This window comes from Cygnus olor, chromosome 5 (genome assembly GCF_009769625.2).
Source record: "Cygnus olor isolate bCygOlo1 chromosome 5, bCygOlo1.pri.v2, whole genome shotgun sequence".
Taxonomy (NCBI): Eukaryota; Metazoa; Chordata; class Aves; order Anseriformes; family Anatidae; genus Cygnus; species Cygnus olor.
In genome coordinates this window covers 38,644,808-38,666,673 of record NC_049173.1, presented here as the reverse complement: position 1 = coordinate 38,666,673, position 21,866 = coordinate 38,644,808, and the positions used below count along the sequence as shown (strand labels likewise).

At 41.4% G+C, this 21,866-nt stretch overlaps 1 protein-coding gene across 22 annotated transcripts in view; it reads left to right on the top strand.

Moving 5' to 3' along the window:
- The window catches only part of GPHN (gephyrin), a 333,615-nt gene that overhangs the window by 99,113 nt on the left and 212,636 nt on the right, over positions 1-21,866 (top strand). The window lies entirely within an intron of this gene.

Below are 21,866 nucleotides of genomic sequence, written 5' to 3'. Positions count from 1 at the left end.
GCATGTGCCCCGAAGAATGTGCTACCAGTAGCACAAATTGCTTGTGATGGGAGAGCTTAAAGGGTAGTAAATAACTTCTATCTGGCTGTCCCAGCTTGGGAAGAAAAAGCCTAATTTGTGTATTTGTGTTCCTTGTGACTGTGCACTGTGTGTGCAGTCCTGAACTAAATCTGCTCTCTGGTTTCCACCTAAGTCAAGGTAGAAGCACTTGCAAATAGGAAGTATCTCCTGCTGTCGCTGAGAAGTTCAAGGAGGGACTTGGTCCCTGCTGGTGGGGCTGGTCTCAGCAGCCTGTGGTGTCTGGTGGGTGGGAGGCTGTCATTTCCCAGATGCCATCTCCTTCCTGATCAGTTAGTAAAGCCAAGAAGAGGACGTTAACTACACAACATCTACATGTATTTATTAGGTATTTTTAAAATAGTTAAGCAGTTACATAACCGGAAAGGAGAATGTCAACATACATCATGCATCCTTTCAGGTTGTCAGTTTGGCATCAATCTAGAATTTCTTCAAAGGCAGATTTGCATCTGATCCTTCAGCATAAGGTCAGTGGGAGATAAATGTGATGGAAATTCCAAACCCTGCTCCATCACAGACAATGGGAAAGGTGGATGGATACCACTGCTCTTAAACAAGTGCTTCCCTTCAGGATTGTAAAATGCACCTTCAAGAGGAAAGGTGTGAGATAAGGTTGTAACAGGTTTAAAAACAGGCTTTTACTTGCGGAACCATTGTACCATGTAAGCACATACATGCGAGAAAAACTGAACAGCATCTTGCCATGCAGGAATATTTGCTTCTTGTGGTACCATTGCTTTTTTTATACCTCATGGAGCTGAGGAAACCTTTCAAGGATTTTCAGAGGAGGAATAATGTGGTGGTTGTATTCCTTTAAGAAAGGACATGGTTTATTTGTAATTTTTCTGCTCTAAAGACTTAGGTTGCTCTTCTCTCTCATCTGTCTCCTTCAGAGAATTCTGGTGTTGCCAAGAACCATTTTTGTAGTAGTTTGTGTGGTATTTTGAAACTGGTACCTTGCTTTTTCACCTGACATTATTTACGTTCTGAAAACAGCTCCCTTTAAAGGGAAGGGGAATTTAAACATGGTAAAGACTTTGGTAGGTACTGGCTTCTTTATTTCTAGTTGAAAAAAGGACACATCATCTCGAAGACAAGTGGCCTTTCAATATCTGTTGTGTTTCGGAATAACAGTTTGCAGGTGGGAAATCTCGGAAATAGTTTTTTAATTTACTATTTTGCGTAATAGAGCTTGGTGTTTAGTTTTTTTCATAGAAATACAACAATAATTAATGTTTTCATAGCATTTTGATAATACAGATCCCATGTCCCACTGGGAAGTGTGGTTACCCTTTAACCCCGTGGAGGTGTCTCAGCTGAATGAGACTGTTCTCTTGCATTTTTTGGAAGACTTCAGTAACTGGTGATAGCAAGTTTTGTATCTCAGACTATTCAGAACTGCTGATTAGAATTTTAAATTCTGTGTGTGAGCAAGCTTTTATGGGGGCCTGTGAATTTGTTGGTAGTAAAGAGTTTTCAAAATGTAGAGATGACTGCAGATAAAACAGATTTTTATCTCTTTCTCTTATTTTTCTTTCAAGGTTAAATGTTAATATCTATCATAGTATCCATCAAAGTCTGTCAGCTTGAGACTATTTCCCCTTTGACAATCAAAAATTATTGATTTTAATTGTAATTGGCCCAAATTAAAACCCAGTGATAATTCGCAAAAATTAATCTTATCTGTAGGTATGTCTAAAGTGTAGTGATCAGTTTACATGACATACAAGACTTTATATGAAATACCAGCATGAAACGTGTCAAACTTTGGGAAGCATAGCGTGGAAAACTTTGCGCTGAGATACAAATATTGCTGCAGTAGGCAAGAAAATTGTTTTCTTTCACTGTAGGGCAACTTTTTGCTTCTAGTTGTGTCTAGTTGGCATCAGGATATTATTAAAAGGTTCTGATAGCTGTCAGGACAGGAGGTGATTGCAGTTAGGATTCCAAAAGGTAATTATTTGCGAACTGGTTGAGTCACTCAATAATGCAGGAGTGGAGTTTTTGCTTTCTGAAAAAGCTGGTGATCAGTAATCTCAAGGGAACAAAGAGAATGAGTGTTTGAATCCAAATCAAAACAGACGAAGAGAAACCTGTGTGTGTGTATTGATCGCCATCCCCCGGGTCCTCTTCTGAGCTAACCCAAGGGTGTGAGTCTTGCGCGAGGATGGCTCCTTGGTTCCAGGGAGGGACCTGTCTTGACAGCTGACTCCGTGCGGAGATGAGACTTGCCTTAGGATTAAGAACGGTCTCAAGATCAGGCCGTACACCGCGGATGTGAACGTCTTTGTAGAATTTCTGATATTCTGGTTTTGTAACTGTTGCGTTCGGTGGTATTTTTATTTGGAATATTGCAAATAAATGGTTTATTTTGTGTTGAGAATGTCTTCAGACTGGACAGAATCCTTTTTTTGTGGGACAGCCGGATGTGGCAGTCTTTAAAACAAATCCTGGACGGCTCCTGCAGAGTTAGCCCCTGCATTGCTGTTCCCCCAGCGTGCATGAGAGAAAAACAGAACTGCACAAAAGCGCTGGTTTCAGTGCTGATGGGTACAGTTCTCTGAGGAACAAAATACTTTAGTGGTTGCTGTTAGGAAACCTCTTAGGCGTGTAGGAAGATAATGGGGACCGTGTTTTTGCCCCCAAAGAGTTTGTAACAATAGCTTTTAATTGTTCTTTTGATATGAACACCTCTTTTAAGGCATGGGTAGGTACTTAGAAAATTTGTATTCCTGGAAGTAATTATTTTACTAATTGTTAAAATAGATGTGTATGCATACGGGGAAAATAATAGTATGATGATAGATAAGAGGTATTCAGTAAACATTTTCATTTGTTCATTTTTTTTCCCATTTCTATTCATTCATCTGTCTTCTATAATTTGTGAATGGGAATTTTTGTGTTAAGGCTACCTATAGTCTTGTTCTCCTTCCTCTGCAAAACCACATGAGCTTCTAAAGATTTCTAAAGCAGAATCCAGTTCTAACAGATCATATGAAAATGTATATTATACGTAAGTTTTCTTCAGGACAAAATTAGAGTGACTGTTGCTATAGAGCATCCTATAAGGAGGATCAGTAGAAGTAGTCAAAACCAGGAAGACTTCTATGGATTGGTTTCTGTTTATGAACTGCAAAGTTAATGCACAGTATATTTCCTTAATTAGGAAAAAAATTACGCTACAGAACTTAATATGCATGTAATTCCACCAAGTGTTACTGAATCTAGGGTCTTTATTCAACCTATAATTTTGCCTTTAAAACTGTGTTAAATGTTGTAGAGGTTATGAACCTCAGCACATCAAAGTTGGTGAGAGCCTGAATTTGCAGTGCCTGTCTCCTTAAGCCTCAACATCGTGTTAGTTTGTAATGATCAAAGTTGTCCATTTCCTAGGAGGAACTTTGTTCATTGGTGCTGCAAATATGTAGCTGTGGATTTCTTCATTACCTTTATCGCTTTTTGGGAGCAGTAAGCCTCCTTTATCATGCCAGGTGCCGTACCGTCTCTCTGTCCCACTATGTAGAGGTTAGAGTATTATGTAAAAGAAAACGAGTCCTCTTGGACTCATAATATGTTAACGTGTTATGAGGCACAGTGGAAGATTATGCACTTGCTATCTGGAAGAACATTGCAATAAGTTTCTTCTATCAGCCCAAAAACGGCAGAGGAAAGTGAGTTTGACAAGCGCGTGTTGGCTGTGAGGTAACGGTAGACTGCCAGTGTGCTGTGGCTAAGGGAGGGGCTTGCAGATTTTTATTATTTATTTATTTATTTATTTGAGAAATAGTCTCTACTTCTGCTTTAGGTGTTCCTAATGTTTATGAAGCGTTCACCAATGTTTATTTTGCCCCAGAGTCTTGGAAGGAAAAAGGCCCAAGTTCAAACCCCAAACCAGACGGTTGGCACTCATATTGAACGCAGCAGTCTAACCCGACTGGGTCACCATTTCCAAATTCCGTAATCAGGATTCCTTTAGAAGAGATGTGCTGTGGATCAGGGGTCTACTTAAGCAAATGCCAGACAAATTTGTAACAGCAATGAGATGCAGAGGGGTTAGAGTAATTGGCAGCTGGAATAACTTCTGTCAGCATTTTTTTTAAATGCAATATTAGGAGGGAAGTAAGGGCACCCTTACCACATTTCAGTTAGAAAACTGCTTCATCCCAGACCTCCAAAATTGATTGACAAAAGGAATTTAAGACTGGTGACCATAAGGTAGAGTAGGCCAGGCTTTTTCTTTATACCATTTTATATACTTTCAGGCAACTATTTAAACCATTGGAAATCTTTGTGATAGTTTAAGGCAAGAGCTTTTACAGCTAGTGTTATTTTTATATTTGTCTTTCTAACAATAGATGATAGTGTGACTCATTATACGGAATGAAGGTCTGTGTGCTCCCTTTCTTGGATTTTTCTTTGGACAAAAACCCTACTGGAAAGCGTTCAGAAATATACGTTATGGAACTGAAAGAGTCAACGTAAAATCTGTAATTTGTCCCAACAGAAGACATCCATTTATTTCAAATTCATTTTGGAATACAGCTTCTCTGGGAAAAAGAGCAGCAGATAGTAAAAACTAATAAGATTGTCTGTGTGAGCAGATTCTTAGGGTCACAACAATATTTGTTGTTCACAAATCCTGCTTACAACCTGTTTGACAAGTGTCATAAAGTTTCTATCAAATCATATCTGTTTCTTGCAGAGACCAGCCTTGTTGCAGCCCAGCCAGCCTGTGTTTGTAAAGAGGTTTGTGACTTGCTAACAGACAGATCTACCTGGTTCGGCCACAGGGAATGCAGGTGGAAGAACTCCTCAACCTGGGACGCCTTGCCCTGGGAGTTCTGCGAGCTTGTAATCCTCATAAATGTGCTGTAAGGGAAGATTTGAGGTAGCTAAGGTTTTTCAGAGACTTGGGATCCAAAGAAAGGGTCCTGGCTGACAGGCTGCCAATGTTCTACCTTGGCAAGCAAGTATACGACGTGGTATTGATTGCTACCTGCAGTGCTGGCCGTTTCTTACTGGGCTTAGGAGAGCACCTGATCTATGCTTTTTCTGTGTGGCTTTTGAATCACTGATCAGTGAATAAAGCTTTTGGTCCAAGTGTTGTCTGAAAAAAAAAGTTTGGATTCGTTACTGGGTGTGCAATAAGCCAGTCCACACACTAGGTTGACATGTTGTGTATTTCAGAATTGCACAAGTCTGGGTCCAAGTGGTTTCCCCCAGAGCTGGCACACCTTAGGACTTTCTGTGCTGCACTTTACACAATCCCATATCACTATATTTCCATGGTTGTACAATCCCCTAGCCTCCGATCGGCTTCCTAATTAGCCCACTGCTGACATGACAGTGTCATTCTCTGCATCCTCAGAGAGGAATGGTCCCTTGTTGGGCCAGGGTCTCCCAGCCTAGGGGTGTGACTTTGGTATTACAGTGAGGATAGTTCACGGTTAGCTCACATGAGAATACTCCTAATAGTTGGTTTTCAGCCAACTATTCACCTTGCATTGAGTTGATCGGTGACATATTGAAGGGCATACATCAGAATGTTCTCCCTCAAGGATGTCAATGTAATGGTCTTCCTGGTCAGCAGTTCCTCACTTAATCATCCTTCAGACATCTCCAAGGCCTGGGTCATCTTGCCCTTTCCTCAAAGTACATATTTCCTCTCTTTCACGCAAAAGAGAGAGAACTATCTGCTGGAGACCGCTCATTTTCTGTTGCAGCATGGCAAAAGCATGACATTAGTAAGAGTCCTCACGTACTGTTTCAGGGTCAGTCTTGGCATGTTCAGCGTAGATCCCAGATGAGTTTACAGGACAGTTTGTTGTAATTACTTATTATCTGTGTTGCAGCAGCACCTAGTGGTTCAAATTAAGATCAGGAACAGAACTTCCATGGCCCGTGATCTGTGCTGGATGAGCTTGCATGGAAAATAGAATGGAAAGAGTGGGACATAGGAAGCCAAGGCAAAGAGCAGTGAAATGGATTATTAGTCACAGCAGCAGGGCAGAGGTGGAGCCAACGAAAGAGGCCATGCAGTGTCTAACTTCCTTTTTATGTAGAGAGATGCTCTTTCCTAACTAGCTCTTGGTAACACGGTGCCTTTGGAAAATGGTTTTCTTGGATACGAACATACACATTTACCTTCATTCTTGGTTAGAAGTCTCTGTTCCTTATACTGTGGCTATGGACAAATGCTGCAGCTCAGCTGCCAGTTTCTGTATGTTATCTTAAGAAATTCAGAGCTTGGTGTTAGGATTGCTCACTGCATCCCAAAGCATAATGCTTCTCTCAGTTGGCTGTCGTAAGATAGAGCTCCACAAGTGCATATTGTCTATTTGTTAGTATTCAAACTGCATTGACTTCCTGGAAGAGGATCCGTGAACAGGAATTACATAAAGTTTTCAGGCATATGGGAGACAAGAAAGTCATCAGGAGTAGTCAGTGTGGATTCACCAAGGGGAAGTCACCCTTGACAACCTTGATCAACTTCTGTGATGAAATGAATGGCAGTGGATATTGTCTGCCTTGACATCAGTAAAGATGTCTACACAGCCTCTGATAAAATTGTCATGGAGAAGCTGACAAAACACAAGCTGGATGAGCTGACAGTGAGGAGGATCGGAAGCAGTCAGTGATCACTGAGTGCCATGAAGTCTGCGTGGAGCCCAGGAGCCAGCAGTGTACCCCAGGGGTCAATCTCGGGTCCAGTCCTGCTTGACACCTTCAGTAATGGCCTGCAAGACAAACTCAGCAAGTTTGTTGATGACACAAACTGGGGAGGAGTGGCTGATAGGCTAGAGGTACACAGACTGCCTGGAGAAATGGGCTGACAGGAGATGGTCCTTCCCCTGTGTTTGGCACAGGGGAGGCACACCTGGAGTGCAGTGAGTGCTGCTGGGTTCCCCGGAGCAGGAGAGACCTGGAGCTCCTGGAGAGAGGCCAGCGGAGGGCTGCAAAGATGAGTAAGAGGCCGGAGCATCTCTCTTATGAGGAAAGGCTGAGAGAGCTGGGACTGTTCAGCCTAGGGAAGAGAAGGCTCCAGGGGATGTTAGCAATGTCTATAAATACCTGAAATGTCTATAAATGTCTATAAATACCTGAAGGGAGGGTGCAAAGAGGACAGAACCAGGCTCCCTGTGATGTCCAGTGCCAGGAGAAGTGGCAATGGGCCCAAACTGGAACACAACAAGGTTCTCTCTGAACATCAGGGAGCACTTTACATGTGGGTGGCTGAGCCCTGGCACAGGCTGCCCAGAGAGGTGCTGGAGTCTTCTCCTTGGAGATCCTCAAAAGCCGCCTGGACGTGGTCCTTGGCACCCTGCTCTGGGTGGCCCTGCCTGAGCAGGGCTCAGACCAGGTGGGCTCCAGGGGCCCTGCCAGCCTCAGCCGCTCTGCGGTTCTGTGATAAAATGGGAGCTTCTGTAATTGCCTTTTTATTTTTATGAGCTATTTTTCTTATTCATTCAGACAGGACGTTCTTAAAACACCATTTTAAATTCCGTGGAATCCTGAACAGCTTTTAGAGATTTTGGATCAGAGCCTTGCATCTTATTGATAGCCCAACATGGTTTTTTTTCTTCTTTTAAAATAAAAATACGGTGACAAAATCTTAACAGAGTTTACTCATGATTCATTGGTCCTGGTGTTCAGACACTTAGAAGACAGAATAGAAAGTGTTCTAAGAAAATGGCTTTGGAGAATTGCAGATGATTAGCTACCCCTTAACTCTGAAAAGTATGGGAGAATATTTGAATTGGTGTCGGGGAGGGGGGGGCAGGGAAGATAATAAACAAAAATATTTTTATGAGAATGAGTTAATTGCTTAGCTTTACAGGCTTCTGCTTAGCCAAATGGTGTCAAACAAGAAAGGAGAAGAAAGGACAGAAATAGGGGTTCTGTACTTGCGATATAAACATGGTATTCATGCTGCTCCTTTCTGAGATTTGTCTGAAGGTCTCGTACAGTTGTTTCACTTTATAAAAACCTTGTGTGTAAAACATCATTCACATGAAGAATTATAAGAATTCTTGTTTAACAGTCAACCTATTAAATTTGCAAAAAAACAGTGGAGAAAAATGAGATACAAATTGAATTTGCATTTCCAGTCGTCAGAACAAGGATTATATTTTAAATCCAGCACATTCTTCTAAGGATATTGTCAGTGAAGGAAGCAGAATGGTGTTTTCTGTGCACATAACCATTTCTGTGTGGGAGAGGTATAAGAAATTAATCTTTTGAGAATGTTGACAGAACCCAAGTGATTCGATTAATAAAGCCCTAGTAGCATAATGAATGAAATTACTTAGCAGCTGAGAAGTAACAGAAGTTAAACTACAACATGAAAGACAACATACAACTCTCACTTTCTCTTGTCAAACTTCCTACTCACTTGTTTGTCAGCTTTTTTCACACTCACTTTTTGCTCTTTGCTCTGCAATGTCAGTGTGTGGCACAACCCAGAAGAATTCATCTGCTGCTTCTTCCCCTTCAGTCGTCATTCTTTTGGCTTGGCATGTTCAAGGCTTACAGGTCAACCTTTGCTGTGCTACCTATCATGAGTCCAGTTGTTTTGTTTGACTTTTAATTTTCTTTCAGCAAACTTCTGTATACCTGCCTGTCTTCAGAGTTTGAGCTCCTTGGAGCACGGACCATCCGTTCTTGAATGTCGGGAAAATGCTAACACATTGTGTGGCTACTACTATTAACACAAAATAATTTCTGGCAAGCAAAGATTAAGAGGAAGACTGCAATGAATAACTGTCTGGAAGACGTGAACTTTGTTGGCCAACTCTCTTAAACCGTAGGAACATCTTTTATTTTAAGGGCAGGAAGAAGCTCTTGTTTTTACTTTCCTAATATAGCTCTAATAACGTTATGCTCTCTTCTGGGATGATTGCTAGAAATTAAATACATGCCTGAAATAATTTTCTCTTGTTATTTCTTGCAGAATCACTGCCATGTATAGTGAAATAGGCTTTGTGATAAAAGAGACAGAGATGTATGTGGTAATACATACCTTGCTTTTGTAGAAGTTTTTTTTAAATATTACACAATGGGCTGTTTTTTTTCTTCAAGCTCAAAATCAAAAAGATCAATTTTATCAAAGATTGGAGGAATGGATTAATTGGTACAAACACTATTTCACTGACTGCTCAGAAAACTGAATTCGTTTCAGTTCACAGTGATGTATGTGAGCTTGTGAGGAAGGGACTTGAAATGGCAAGCTGCCACTGCCATTGAAACAAAGACTTTTTCTGAGCTTCTGTTGCTATTACTCTTCCCTTCCCCGTGAGGCACATTTGTGGTGCTCAAAGCTGAAAGATGTACCTCTGCAGTTGGGTGGTATTCCAGAACAGGAACAGAAAAAGCTCTGTGTTAATTTTTTTCTGTGTTCTATTTCTGCATTCAGTCCTCGTTCTTTTACAGTCTTTTGATACCTATTAAAACTTTTAAGACTTGTGTATGAAAGTGCTATTTTCATATGATTTCATCTTTTTTTCTTTAAGTCTGACTTTAAAATTCAAATGTGAATTCATCAGATGCCTGATAATGGACAAAGCTACCAGGATCAGGCAGATTTCTCACTGCTGCTGAACAGGGCACGTAAGCTCAGCTGTTGCCATGGTTGGGAGTAATTCTTATCTCCAATTTATATGTGAATTCTGTTTCTTGATTTTTTTCACTCAAGCCTACAGAGAATTAATCTGTCAGTCCTTACAAACACTCTGCTAGAAACAGCATCCGTTTTTAATGAGATACTACAGATACTGACGTTAAAGACAATTTGGTATTGCAAACATTATTTCCAAACTGGAGTATTAGAAACATGTAGGTACTTAATTTTATTTGCAATAATGCCAAAATAAATAAGTTCAGCACTTCCAGTGAGCTGTAGGCATGGTTTTATGAATTTGATTCGTAGACTCCTTGATTTTAACCCTCACTGCCTGAATACCCTTCATCAGCCGGATGGAGATTGTCCAACGTACCTGTTAGCCTGAGAGAGGACCGTTAATAACTTTTTGGGTGTTAGAATCACTATTTGCAAGATTTTAGTTTAAATTAGAGGTGGTTATTGTTGTTCTCTTTTCAAAGCCAGAATTGAGGTAGACTTTACAATGAGCTATGAACGTACAGACTGGAAGCTAGGAACGAAAAGCTTTCCATTATGAAGCATTCCATTATGAAGTGTAGAAGACTACAGCACAGCTGAAACAACTGCCCATTGCATGTGCGTTTTCTTTGCGTTGTGTTTGTTGTGGAGATGTTCATTTCTCTTCATTTTGGAGATGATGCTATGAGGGCTAAAATATGTCTGATAAATTGCTTTCTGGGTTGGTTGAACGTTGTGCCCTGGGCGGGCTGGGGAGTGGGTCCGGTGGCATCCTTTGTGGGGGTCCTTTGTGAGCCCTGTTAGGCATGGGAGTAGCAGCAAGCCATTGGCAGTGAATAGTAGAGGGCAAGGGAGGAATTGAATTCCTGAAATAAACGTGTCCATCTTTTTCAGGACAAATAAGAAGATTGCCTTTGGGTACAGTATTTCCTGTCAGTTTGGGCTGGCGTTATGCCATGCCAATAGCCCAGACTTGTTACTACGTGACAGTTTTTCTGGACAGCTATCACTGCAGTCAGGACACTCTTTTGCTAATAATTTATCCAGAATTTTGTTTTACATTTCCACTTTATTGTGAACAGAATTAACTCCCACCTCGGAATCAGTCAGCTGTTATTTCAATCATGCCTTAATGAAAGTTAGACGTTACTGCCATTATTTGAGGATTTGCCTGAACGCTCTGGATTTTTTCTGTCATTAAGGGATTTTTAATTGATGATAGATAATACCTACTGGCAGTGTGGGAACAGGCTGCGTGGTCATGTAGTGGTATTGCTGTGGGTATATAATGCGCTAGGTTTAGACAAATGACAAATTGGGAACCTATGCCCTTCTTCCCTACCAAGGTCTGAGAAAGAAAGGTACTGTAAAACTAGAAGGCAAGCGTGCTACAGTGGTGCAGCTTCTTTCTTTTCTCAAACACTGGTGAAGATGTGCCCGTGTGACTCTTCTCGAGTACCCACCTGTAATACTGTGTTTCGTGTGTCCTCTTACAGGGGGAAATAGAGCAGTTAATGTTGACTTTGGAGGGGTAGTTCACATAGGTGAAGGTTGTCAGCATTGCCATGTATGAATGGTAACCCATCGGTATGGGTTACAGAAACAGCTGTGATGTTATTTTAAAAAAACAAGTAGGTTTAGAAGAGAGTTTTCTGAGCAAAACCAGCCTGTGGTGTTGATTTACCCACTTCTTTTCTCCTTCCTCTTCTTTATCTCCTCTTCTTACTGGAGTGTGGCTTTAGGGATTAGCTTGCTGCTGCTGGTTTTCCGTCCGATTTTTTTCACCTCTTTATCAGTTCAAACCACTTATTAGGCAAAATACACTTTCTGGGGAGCAAAAAGTTGTTTCAGTGCTTAGAACTCAAGAGGCAAGCCAGTGAGGCAAATGAAGTCTGTTCTGGAGAGTTCAGTTATGGTTCACTTGAGTACAGTTACACCTGTAACTTTTGAGTTTATCAAGCTAAAATTTAATCGTCAAAGTAGGAATTCAGAGCAGCAATCTGTTTGGTGCTATCAGTCATAAAAGATGTTGGCACACCAGTTTGTTTTGAAACCAAAAACCCAACTCTTTTTTTTGGTAGAGCTGCAATTTTCCAGCATGCGAAGGGGTTGTTATGCGCGTGGTAAGCGGGGCCGAGTACTGCAGTCGGGTGGAGGGGCTTCCTTGCAGAGGTGGGATGTAGGCCTGGGACTGGCAGGGAGGGGGGAGGGGAAGGAGCCTGATTCATATTTCCAGTTCAACTGATACAGGTTGTTAAGATGTCTTTTACTGCTGCAGGTCTTGGCTTTGCTGTTGTACCTTCCTTCCAAGATGTTCTCTCTTCAGGAAAGGTATCAAATGGTAGCTATCAATGGTTTTGCAAGAACAAGTCTTGCTACAGCAAACCAACTTGCATGAGCTTTGAGATTTTAGTCTTGCAGGGGATTAGATGTTTCTGTATAAGAGAATGAGAAAGCCTCTGTCGGCCCCTCAGTGCTGGCTTTGCCTTGGTGGTGCTGAGATGTACTGGGAACAGATGCAGGGACTGAAGGGCTGTCTGCCAGGTATACATAGCATTTCAGCACACTTACATAAAACTTCTCTGCAACTTGATCCAAAACGCAAAGTACCAGGTCACTGGCTGTGGGGTGCAGTTCACCCAGTTGCTTTATTTCAGAGTCTGATTCTTCGGGCCATCTGTAGGCACCTGCCTTGAGGAGAGTTGTGTGGCATTCAGTACAAATGCGCTCATCCAGACAAGCAGTAACTGAAATCCGTGTTTACGATCTTGCCTTTTCCAGACTGTTTTTGGGAACTTGAGCTTTTGGGGCAGTATTCCAATCGTTGCAAAATTACTTTATTAAACGTATTTCTGGAAGATACATATTAAATCCAAGCCACTACTGTGGCATGTTTGTGTTCTCCAGTATGCAACTGCTTCAGTGTCGTAGTGCTGAACTGTGAGAGTTCCTTCCCTATCTTTATCTCGAGTTTTTTGAAAATAGCCAGTTCATTATGGCAGAGATCAGATTACAGAAGAACGGCAACCGTTTACAAGAGAGTGCATAAAAGGTGGTGATGTAAAAGTTGACAGACTTGTGGAGCCTGTGGCTGGAAGAGAGGTGCTGTTGAGTGAGTTACACGTACAGAACTCACCGAGCACCAGAGTTTAGAAGCAGTAGGATTTCTAACAGTGAGCCCTATGCTGTTACCTGCCATTAGTGCTTTCTAGCATATCCCATTGGTAAGAAGAGTGCCTGATCCTGGCAACCAGTAAAACGCCTTTTGTGGAATTCACTGCCTTTCAGCTAAATAACAGGATTGCATTAATACCTGAGCAATTAGGCATAAGCCCTAAAAGTTTGCTTTAAAACATTCTAATAACGCAGGGAAGGCAGCAAGAGGCAATCATTCTTCTCCGTCTATTTTGTGTACAAGTCTCCATACAAAAAGTCAAATTGAGGATCTTAGTAACTTGAAGGTGCTCCATGGGCTGAGGTCAGCACACCTGACTGAGCTCACTGGTACTAGGATAATGTGTGTGGTCAGTAACCGATCCCTTGACATGGTGGAGCATCTACAGCAAGGATGAGATTCATTCGTGCACACAGGCTTTTCTCTGGTGCTTGGCCAAGGCTGTGAAGAAGAATCTCAAATAAGAGTGCAACAAGCACAAACGTCTGTGTTTCCTGTTTCAACAGGAAAGTATTTTTCTTTCTTCTATAATGACTAGTACACTGAGAATGGCAGTCTTTAAAAAAAAAAAAAAAAAGAAAGTTAAAGCCACATAATGTCTGAGGAGAAAAAAGGAAATGACTATTAAAAGATGAGGAATCTAAAGCATGTCATTTTATTTTTGGAAGGTGACTAGGTGTTACAGTAATCGAGATCTTCAATTAAAAAAAAGGATTTTTCCTTCTTTCTGTTTCAGCTTAGAATTTTAATTCACTCGTCTTTCTCCTTCTGCCTAAATGATTTTTTTTTAACGATCTCAGTCTTCTCGGGGTGTCTGGCTTCACAGCATGCTGCAATCACCTTGCCTTTGGCCCTGAAGGCTGAGGAGCTCTCCAAAAATAAATGGGAAAAGCCAGAGGCTGTCTCCTCAGCTTAGCATTTTCTTTAGCTTTTCTTAACGGCGGAGTTTTGTTGTTGCAGCTCTCAGAAAGGTGGCTCTCCAGCCAGAGCTTCCCCTGGCAGCTGCTACCTGCTGCCGTCAGCCTCTGCCCTGCCTCTGCCCTGCCTGCCGGAACCTGGCAGGCACAGAGGTGTGTTTTAAGGTGTGTTTTATGGTGTTTTAAGGGCTTTGCAATTCCTTGTCCCTCCTAGTACTGGCTTCTCATCCGCCCTAGCACCAAGGAGCGCTGAGAGCGTGGTAGTTCTGAGAACTCTGCTGAAGAAGTGAACGTGTTTTCTTTTCTTACAGCTCTGCACTTACAATAAAGTGAAAGGAAGCAGGCTGGCAGTCAGGAAACCTGTAAAACTCTGCAAATGCATAGGCGGATAATAAGTACAAATGTTTTTCATTCTTTCCAAGTATGGACGTGCCACTTGAGATAAACATATTGCTTGTTCCTGTCAGACAGAGAAATGCATCCTTGCATGAGAAAATGACTTGCTGGAAAAAAGTATCACCTTGTTACTTCAGGACTGGGAAAAAGGTACCAGATGAGTATCACTGCAATCCCCAGTGTTCCTACTGGTTCTGTTTAGGTTTTTATTGGTAGGCACGCCTGTATGGTGGCAGGGTGCAGGGTCCCGCTGCAGGAGAAGGCGAGCTCCCCGGGAGGCTCCGTCCCTGGGTCCCTGCCTGCCTCGGGTGGCAGTGAGGCACGCTCGGCGGGTGGGCGCAGCCGTTTGTTAATTGTGTCAGGTTTGTTTTGAAGTTAGCAGCGGGAGCTTGTTTAATTCCTTGGGTGTTGATTTAGAACTGCACTGTCTCAGTGCGGAAATGTAATCATTCAGCTTATTTAGTATGTCACTACGTACTTATTTTTTTAACGACGAACTTCATCAAAACCAGAAGGGAAGCCCTCCTTCCTCTCTGCGGAGCCTGTGATGCTCCAGGGATTCTCAGCGGTTTCAGAAGACATCCTTCAGAGCTTTCAGAAAGTAAATAAGGTTCAGGACTGCTTCTGCCTCACACAGTTTTGATTGCAATTTGTCTCTTTTCCAGATCACAGGGTAGTTTTATTATTTACTGGTCGTAAACCAGCAATTAGGATTGGTGATTTTAGACCAGTGTGCCAGAAGCCATTTTTCATGTAGCCACTTGAAAACATTTGTCTGAATAAATGGCTTGTGTCTCCTCTGGTCGGTATTGAATTATACGGAGATTTTGACAGCGGGCATTTTCTCTTGCCTGTTTCTTCTCTTCAACAAAAGGAAGGGAAGTATCTTTTTCAGGGGACATTTGAAAATGCGTGCAACATTTCCTCACCCAACTTACGATACATGGGAACATGTATCCCCCACCCAACTTATGGTACATCTGGAACATGGGAGCTAACGTGGAACTTAAAGGCTGAACAGCTGGGCCCCAGGGCGGTGATCAGCAGCCCGTAGGGAGCCAGTGGTGTACCCCAGGGGCCAGCCTGGCCCTCAGGTCAGCACAGGTGAGGCTGCACCTGGCCTGACTTTTTGTTCATACTTTGTAAAAGAGATACAACAATATGTAGAGTGGTGAAATTATTGTTTTTGCAGGTTAAGTCATTTGGTAGATTAGAATCTTTTGTGATCTGTATGCTCTGAAGCCTAACTCTTCAAAAGATAAAAGAGGAACTGAGATAGTCCTGCTGCTGCTTCTTGGGATCCCTGAAGGGTGGGTTGCCCAACAGAGAGTTAAAGCTAAAGGAACTTAGCGAGAATGGGAGCTTCAAGATTATTTGTTGATAGATTGGAAGTGTTAAAGCATGGTTTGTGGGTGACACAATGACCTGGAACATGAAGGATTTACAAAGATAAATGTGCTAATAGGAAGTGGCATTATTTATTGCAGCATCAAAAATGTATGATTTGTGCATGTATTTGGCACTTCTAATCTGTAAATTGTTTTTTCTTTAAAAAACAAACAAGGAAAGTCTGTAGAGAACTGTTCCTTGTGTTCTGATAGTGAAAATTGTCTCTTAAAAGGATCTCTTCCTTCAGTTTAAAGAAGGCCAGCCAACTTGTCACTGAAGACAAGACCTACATTGCACATACAGCTTTTGGATAAGAACTGATACAACTCTTTAAAGTATTTATATTTTTCAATTTTACAGGTACAAACAAAGAAATTATTGACAAGTTTCCTGTAATAATCAACAAAAAGCAGGAAAGATTGTTTCCTTTTCCAGGCAAATGTAGATTTGAATTACTGGGATTTTTATTTTTGTTTGAAATCCATTGAGAAACCCTGAAGCTGGAGTCATGGTTGGGTCCCGTGTTTGGGAAGAAGAGAAACTCCTGCTTCTTTTTTCTTGTAAATGCGAGATGAGATTGTGGTAAGGCTTTTTGCACACTTGATTTATTTTCCTAGATTTTACGAATTTTAAAGACCTATAATTTACAGATATGAAAGTAGACCAAAAATCTAGTATTCTTTAGAAAGGTTATATGTATTGATTATTTTTTTTTTTTAGCAAATTACTTAAAAGTATGTAATACAAATGTTTGTATGGAAATGTTTTAGAGTACATAAGAAACATTTTTGGATCCTATTTTTTCAGTTTTCCTATTGTTTCTTGCGTCATAGAAAAAACACGTAAAATTTTGCAAGGTAGTGAGATTTTGTAAAAGCTTGTGTAGGAATGCTTGTGTGTACAGAGAGGGAAAAGAAAATCAGCCAAAACTGCTTTGCAAGTCGCTAACATAACTGGAAATATGTCAGATCTTTTCAGTTTTAGATTGCAAGTTTCTTGAGCTTATGAGGAGGTGTGTGCATTAAAATAAGAAAACAAAGTTTTCCAGTTATATCACCTTCCAGCAGCCCTGCTCTGACTCCCTATATTGTTCGTGATTTCTGGGTCTGCTCTTCTGTAGCCATCTGTTCACTTCCCAAAATAGCACTGCTTGTCTCTCAGTTTAGAATTTTTCTCATTATCCTTAATACATTGTAACTGCCCTTTGAATAAAACTAATTTTAATACTGATTTTTAATACATTACTGAATAGTCAAACATTAAATAATTTAACATCAACATTGAAATTCTTAATTTCAACAAGTTTGGGGATATTGAATGTTAGAAGTAATTCTTGTTTTTATGTGTTTTCTGTTTGCTTAATTTTTCTGTATTGTTCTAAGTATTACTTTGTTTGGCACTAGTCAAATACAAAATCATAATTCCACTAGCAGACTGAAAAGCAGTTCCACACAGTCACACGGGGAAATTCCGGATTCATCCCATGTTCGCAGTGGTTCGAGGCCACGTGCGTGTTGCCTGATTGACTGGCAGCTGATGGACTGGAGTGGCTAAGAGCCTTATCTCCGTACGGGCACTGATTTGCCTCTCTGCTCTTCAACCGCTGATTTTTCCCTTACTTACTATCTTACTGTCTTTGACATCTCTAACTTTCTGTAATGACTTACGATCTTTGACATCTTTAATTTTGTAAAATTTGCTTGAGGTTGGTCATCAAGTTAAAAAATAAATATATATATTTGGAAGGGGAAAAGAGATGAGCACATGGATGGACAACACTTAAGCCATTTCTGTAGGCAAAAGCAAGCATCCTTGCTGCAGAATTTAAAAACTGTTACAATTAATGTGTGTGTGTGATGGTGAGAGTTTTTCTGTTACAGCAATGCGGAAAGCTTTATGCATGGTTTTAATTTATAAATGGTGATGCTTTTAAAAGTTTCGTTGCATACATGGTCCTTACTCCTGGAAGAATTCTCTGGAGGAGCAAAGTGGCCTTTCTCAATGAACTGGTGAAGTTGCAAATGTGAGCTTCAGTTGTTTAATAGCGACTATATTGGTAGTTTTAACTAAGGCATCAAGATTTTATTTAAAGTACTTAGGAACATTTTCTAAGTTTAAGGGGGTTTGCCTGTATGGAATGTCTGGAAGGGTTAAAAGAATTAGGTTTCTCTGGACACGTCTTCATATCTTATTTTTTCCTTGGTTCTATTATTTTCCCTTTTCCCTTTTCCCTTTTCCCTTTTCTTCATTTTCCTCAGACCTGCATTGCTCAAGGCTGGAGGAGATTGGCCAGATTTAGTCCCGCGTTCCATGACCAGCCAAAAAGCCATCCATGTTCTGCACCACCACCAAATGCCGCTGCTTTTCTTTCTCTTTTCCTCCCACTGAGTTGCAGTGCCAACCTAATTTTGCCTTACCTGGTTAGATGGGATTTGATAGACCTTCTCAGCTAGAACACTGAGGAGCTAATTTTGGGAATAAATAAGTCTTTTTTTGAGAGAAATCTGAAGGGACCTCTGGAGGTCATCTTGTCCAGCTCCCCTGGCTGCTGGACCGTCTTCCTCGAATGGCAGCACTTTTTCTGTGCTGGTCTGTCTTTGCTGGGTGGGAACATGAGATAAAACCATATGAGATGGCCTGTGCAGCAGGGAGGCAGTTCCTCTGCAGGGATATTCTGGTGTCTAGCAAAATTTGTAGAGAGCTTTGGTATTTGTGTGCTTCTCTGAAATCTTAGTATGTTGTAGCTCATTCTAAAAAGATGCCAGCAAACTTTAAAATGCTTCAAAAATCAGAATAATATCAAACTGATAGATTGAGATGCAGCTTTCACATAGGGCAGATCATTTTAAACCCCCATCCAGAGGGGTGTTTTGCACCTTTTTCTCCATTGTCTTGCATGAGCTGCTGCTGGAAACAGATCCATCAGCAGTCTGAGCCAGCATGGGAGTACTCTCGGGAATCTGCAGACTTCAGGATTGGTACAATTTCCTGTGCGCCCTTGCACCGGCAAAGCAAATAGGCGTTTTAGTGGTGAGGGAGGAGGGACAGCTTGGCTGAGAAGGTTGTAGCCCATCACCCTCTTCATGCCCATTGTCTTCCCTCGTCTTTTTTGACTCCAGAAGCTCGTGCGTTGTGAATGCAGCGCTGTCTTCTCTTGGTGCTTCATTGCACATACTACGTAGGTTGGCTGCTTGCCTGTGGATCTTCTGCAGAAGATCTTCAGCTTCCACAGCAGCTGTTTCGAGTTTTGCATAGCATCTGAGAATCGTGCTTTTCTCTACTACAGCCCTAGTCCGTGGCCCTGCTCTTTGCATAAAATAGCAGAGGACTCATACCCTTTCTGCTAAGAGCTGTATGGAGGCGATTCCTTGTATGTGACACAGTTGGGGAATAGGGAACGAGGCTGTGCTTTTCCAGCTGTCTGCTGACTTTTGGGCTGCCTTCTCTTGATGAGATTAGATTCTATTTATATAACTAAAGCATATTTATTGTAGAAGCCCATGAGTGGATGGGAATAATTCCATGAGAAACTTGTTTATAGTCTCATGTCGAAATACAAGCCCGTTAAAGAAATTTCAGCTCTTGCTGATTTGATGTTTATTCAGTTGTGAAATGACATTTAAGTGTATTTTGGCTATTTAAAAAGATTATATCCTTCCTAACCCCTTCCTGTGGAAACAGAAATGTTATGTATTTTGCATATTAATTAATACAGCACTCGGTTAATACGTACCAAGATAAATTTGATTTTGTATTGAAGTAGACTTGCAGAGTGATTAAGCCAAACCACATTGTCTTCTTAGTGGTAAAACTTCTGATGTCTGAGAGAGCAGCAGATCAAGGAGACTGAAATGAACAGTTACGTGCCAGCTGTTACACAGACTGTGAAGTTGCTGCTCTGTGGTTTGAAGCACAAAGCATCCAAATTTAACCCAGAACTTAGAAGGCAATTGAACAGTGAAAGAGCAGTGTCTTGCTCAGACGTTAGATTTTTGGTTAATTTGTCCTTATTTTTCTGTTAGGTATCTTGGAAAACTATAAAATAGATACAATAACACTGAAATACATCACGTAGATCTAGGTATCCTGATCCTTTTTCATATGCTTTTACATTGTCTAACTGATAGGCATTTCTCTTTTTTTAATTCTTTTTTTTTTTTTTTTGGTTTAGTCTTCATTGCTAAGACAGTACAAATGCATTAATTATCAGAATAGGAAAAATGTGAATGTTAAATTGGTAGAAATTAGTTTTAATCTACAGCGTGTTATTTGCCTATTTCTAAAGACCAGGCTGAAGGTTTCTTTATTTGAGAGAGAATAAATGAATTCTGAGGTGATAACTGTAACATCTGTCGTAAACTGTGTCATAGTCTTAATTTATAAAATCTAAACAGTTCTGTTGCTGTGTTTATGGTAAGCTGCTCCATTTTCATGCTCTAGGCATTGACGGCCAGGGACTGTTAGCCATTCCTATTGTTAAGGTTGCCTAATGCTTTTCTTTTATAAAATACTATTTTCATTTTTTACTGTTTAATCTGATCTATTCTGCATGTTTTCACTCAAGCCAAATTATTTTTTGGAAGCTTTCAGCTATAATACCACCCAGGTTTTTCTTTCATTTTGTTTCATTTCTGAGACAAAAAATAAAATACAGCTTAGATTAACAGAATAGTTGACCTTCATCTAGAGATTTTCTGGCACGCCATGCTTCACAGCAGGGTCTAGAGATGTTGTTTTAGAAACTTGCTCTTCCTGAAAAGTCTCCTAGATTTGACCATGCTTTAAGCTTTGGCGTAGCGGCACGTTTTCACCTGTTCAGTGGAGGCTTGTTAATAACAACTTAATCTCCAGTGGGTTTGGCTTTAGAGGGAGCGCTTTACCTGCCACAGCTGTTAGTGGGGATCAGGGTGAGTGTGTGCCATCCCCCTGGCGAGACCAAGCATCTTCCACGCTGTTGCAGTCACGGCGTGGCACGGGGCTGCATATGCAGAACGCTTGCTGTAGGGATACGGATATGAGAAGGGATTTCCCCTGCTCGTCCTGTCTCTTTGGGTCTGGCAGGCTGCATCCTGCTGCTGCTGCGTGGGTTTGCAGCCAGACAGAGGAGATGTGTGTTCCGAGTGAGGAGGGAAATAAAACTAAAATCCAGCAAGCTATTCACTTGGGTCTGGTTCTGAAAGTCCGTGTAATTTCATTCAGGAGGGGTAACTGGTATAGCAGGTGATGTGGGAACTACTGGACAGGCATATGTGATACATCACAGCCACTTCCTGAAGGCTTCTTAATGCTTTCCCAGGGTACGTGAGCAAGCTAAAGAAATCCTAATCCCCCTTCCAGTTTAAGCGGTTGCAGCTAGGCCCAGCAGAACGGCCAAAACACGATCAAAGTACAGATCCTAAGGAGATGCAGTGCACGTCGTGGCTGTTGACATCGTTGTTTTCATAGTGAAGAAGTCCTCGCTGTGGCATGCTTAGCAGCCGACTGAGTCGTGTGATAATTCTCGTCAAGGTGGCATTTAGAAACCCTTCTGCATGGGGAGAGCAGCAGTGTTCTCACTCAGCCTCATGAAATGTTAGCACATTAAAGGGGGATGCCACGAAGTGCCATTTCTTCAAAACAAAGATGAAGCATTTCAACTCTTAATGTTTTTGCAAGCTGCTGGGCTGGAATAACAACAGGATTTATATCCTGCTGAACAGGAGGAGCTCAGGTATTCCATAAAAATGCTTCCCTGCCTGACCCTGCCTGTTCGAGGAGGTTGTTTTATAGCCAAGGCACCTGTGCTGATGGCTGCTTCCTCTGCTCTCCTCAAGGGCTGCATGCGGAAGTGACCAGGGAGACCGAAGGGAGGCCTTCCAGCCCCATGGTTTAGGAAATGAGAAGCCTGAAATTAAATTCTTGTATGCCAGCTTCATTTCTCTCTGTAGATGTCTTTTAGATATTTAAAATGTGAGGGAGAACATGCAGTAGGCAAAATGGGGGAACAGAATGGACCTGCATAATAAAGAAGGAATATTCAAGAGGAGAGTCACCGACATTGTTACCAAGATCCTCAGTTACTTTTCCAGTCAAAATGACGAGAACTGGAAATACCTTGGGGTGTGTGAGTGTCTTTCTAGGTGGGGGTGATCCCGGTACTAGGGAGTGTTCAATGCTGCCGTGTTCTCTGCAGCTCTGTACAGTACTTTGTGCTTGGTTGTTTTTTTAAAAGCATCTGATGTTTCAGAAAGCAACGTTATGGCATCCCGTTTAGGGTGTTTATAGAATCTTTCAGGATGCTATTTATAGAGCCTTA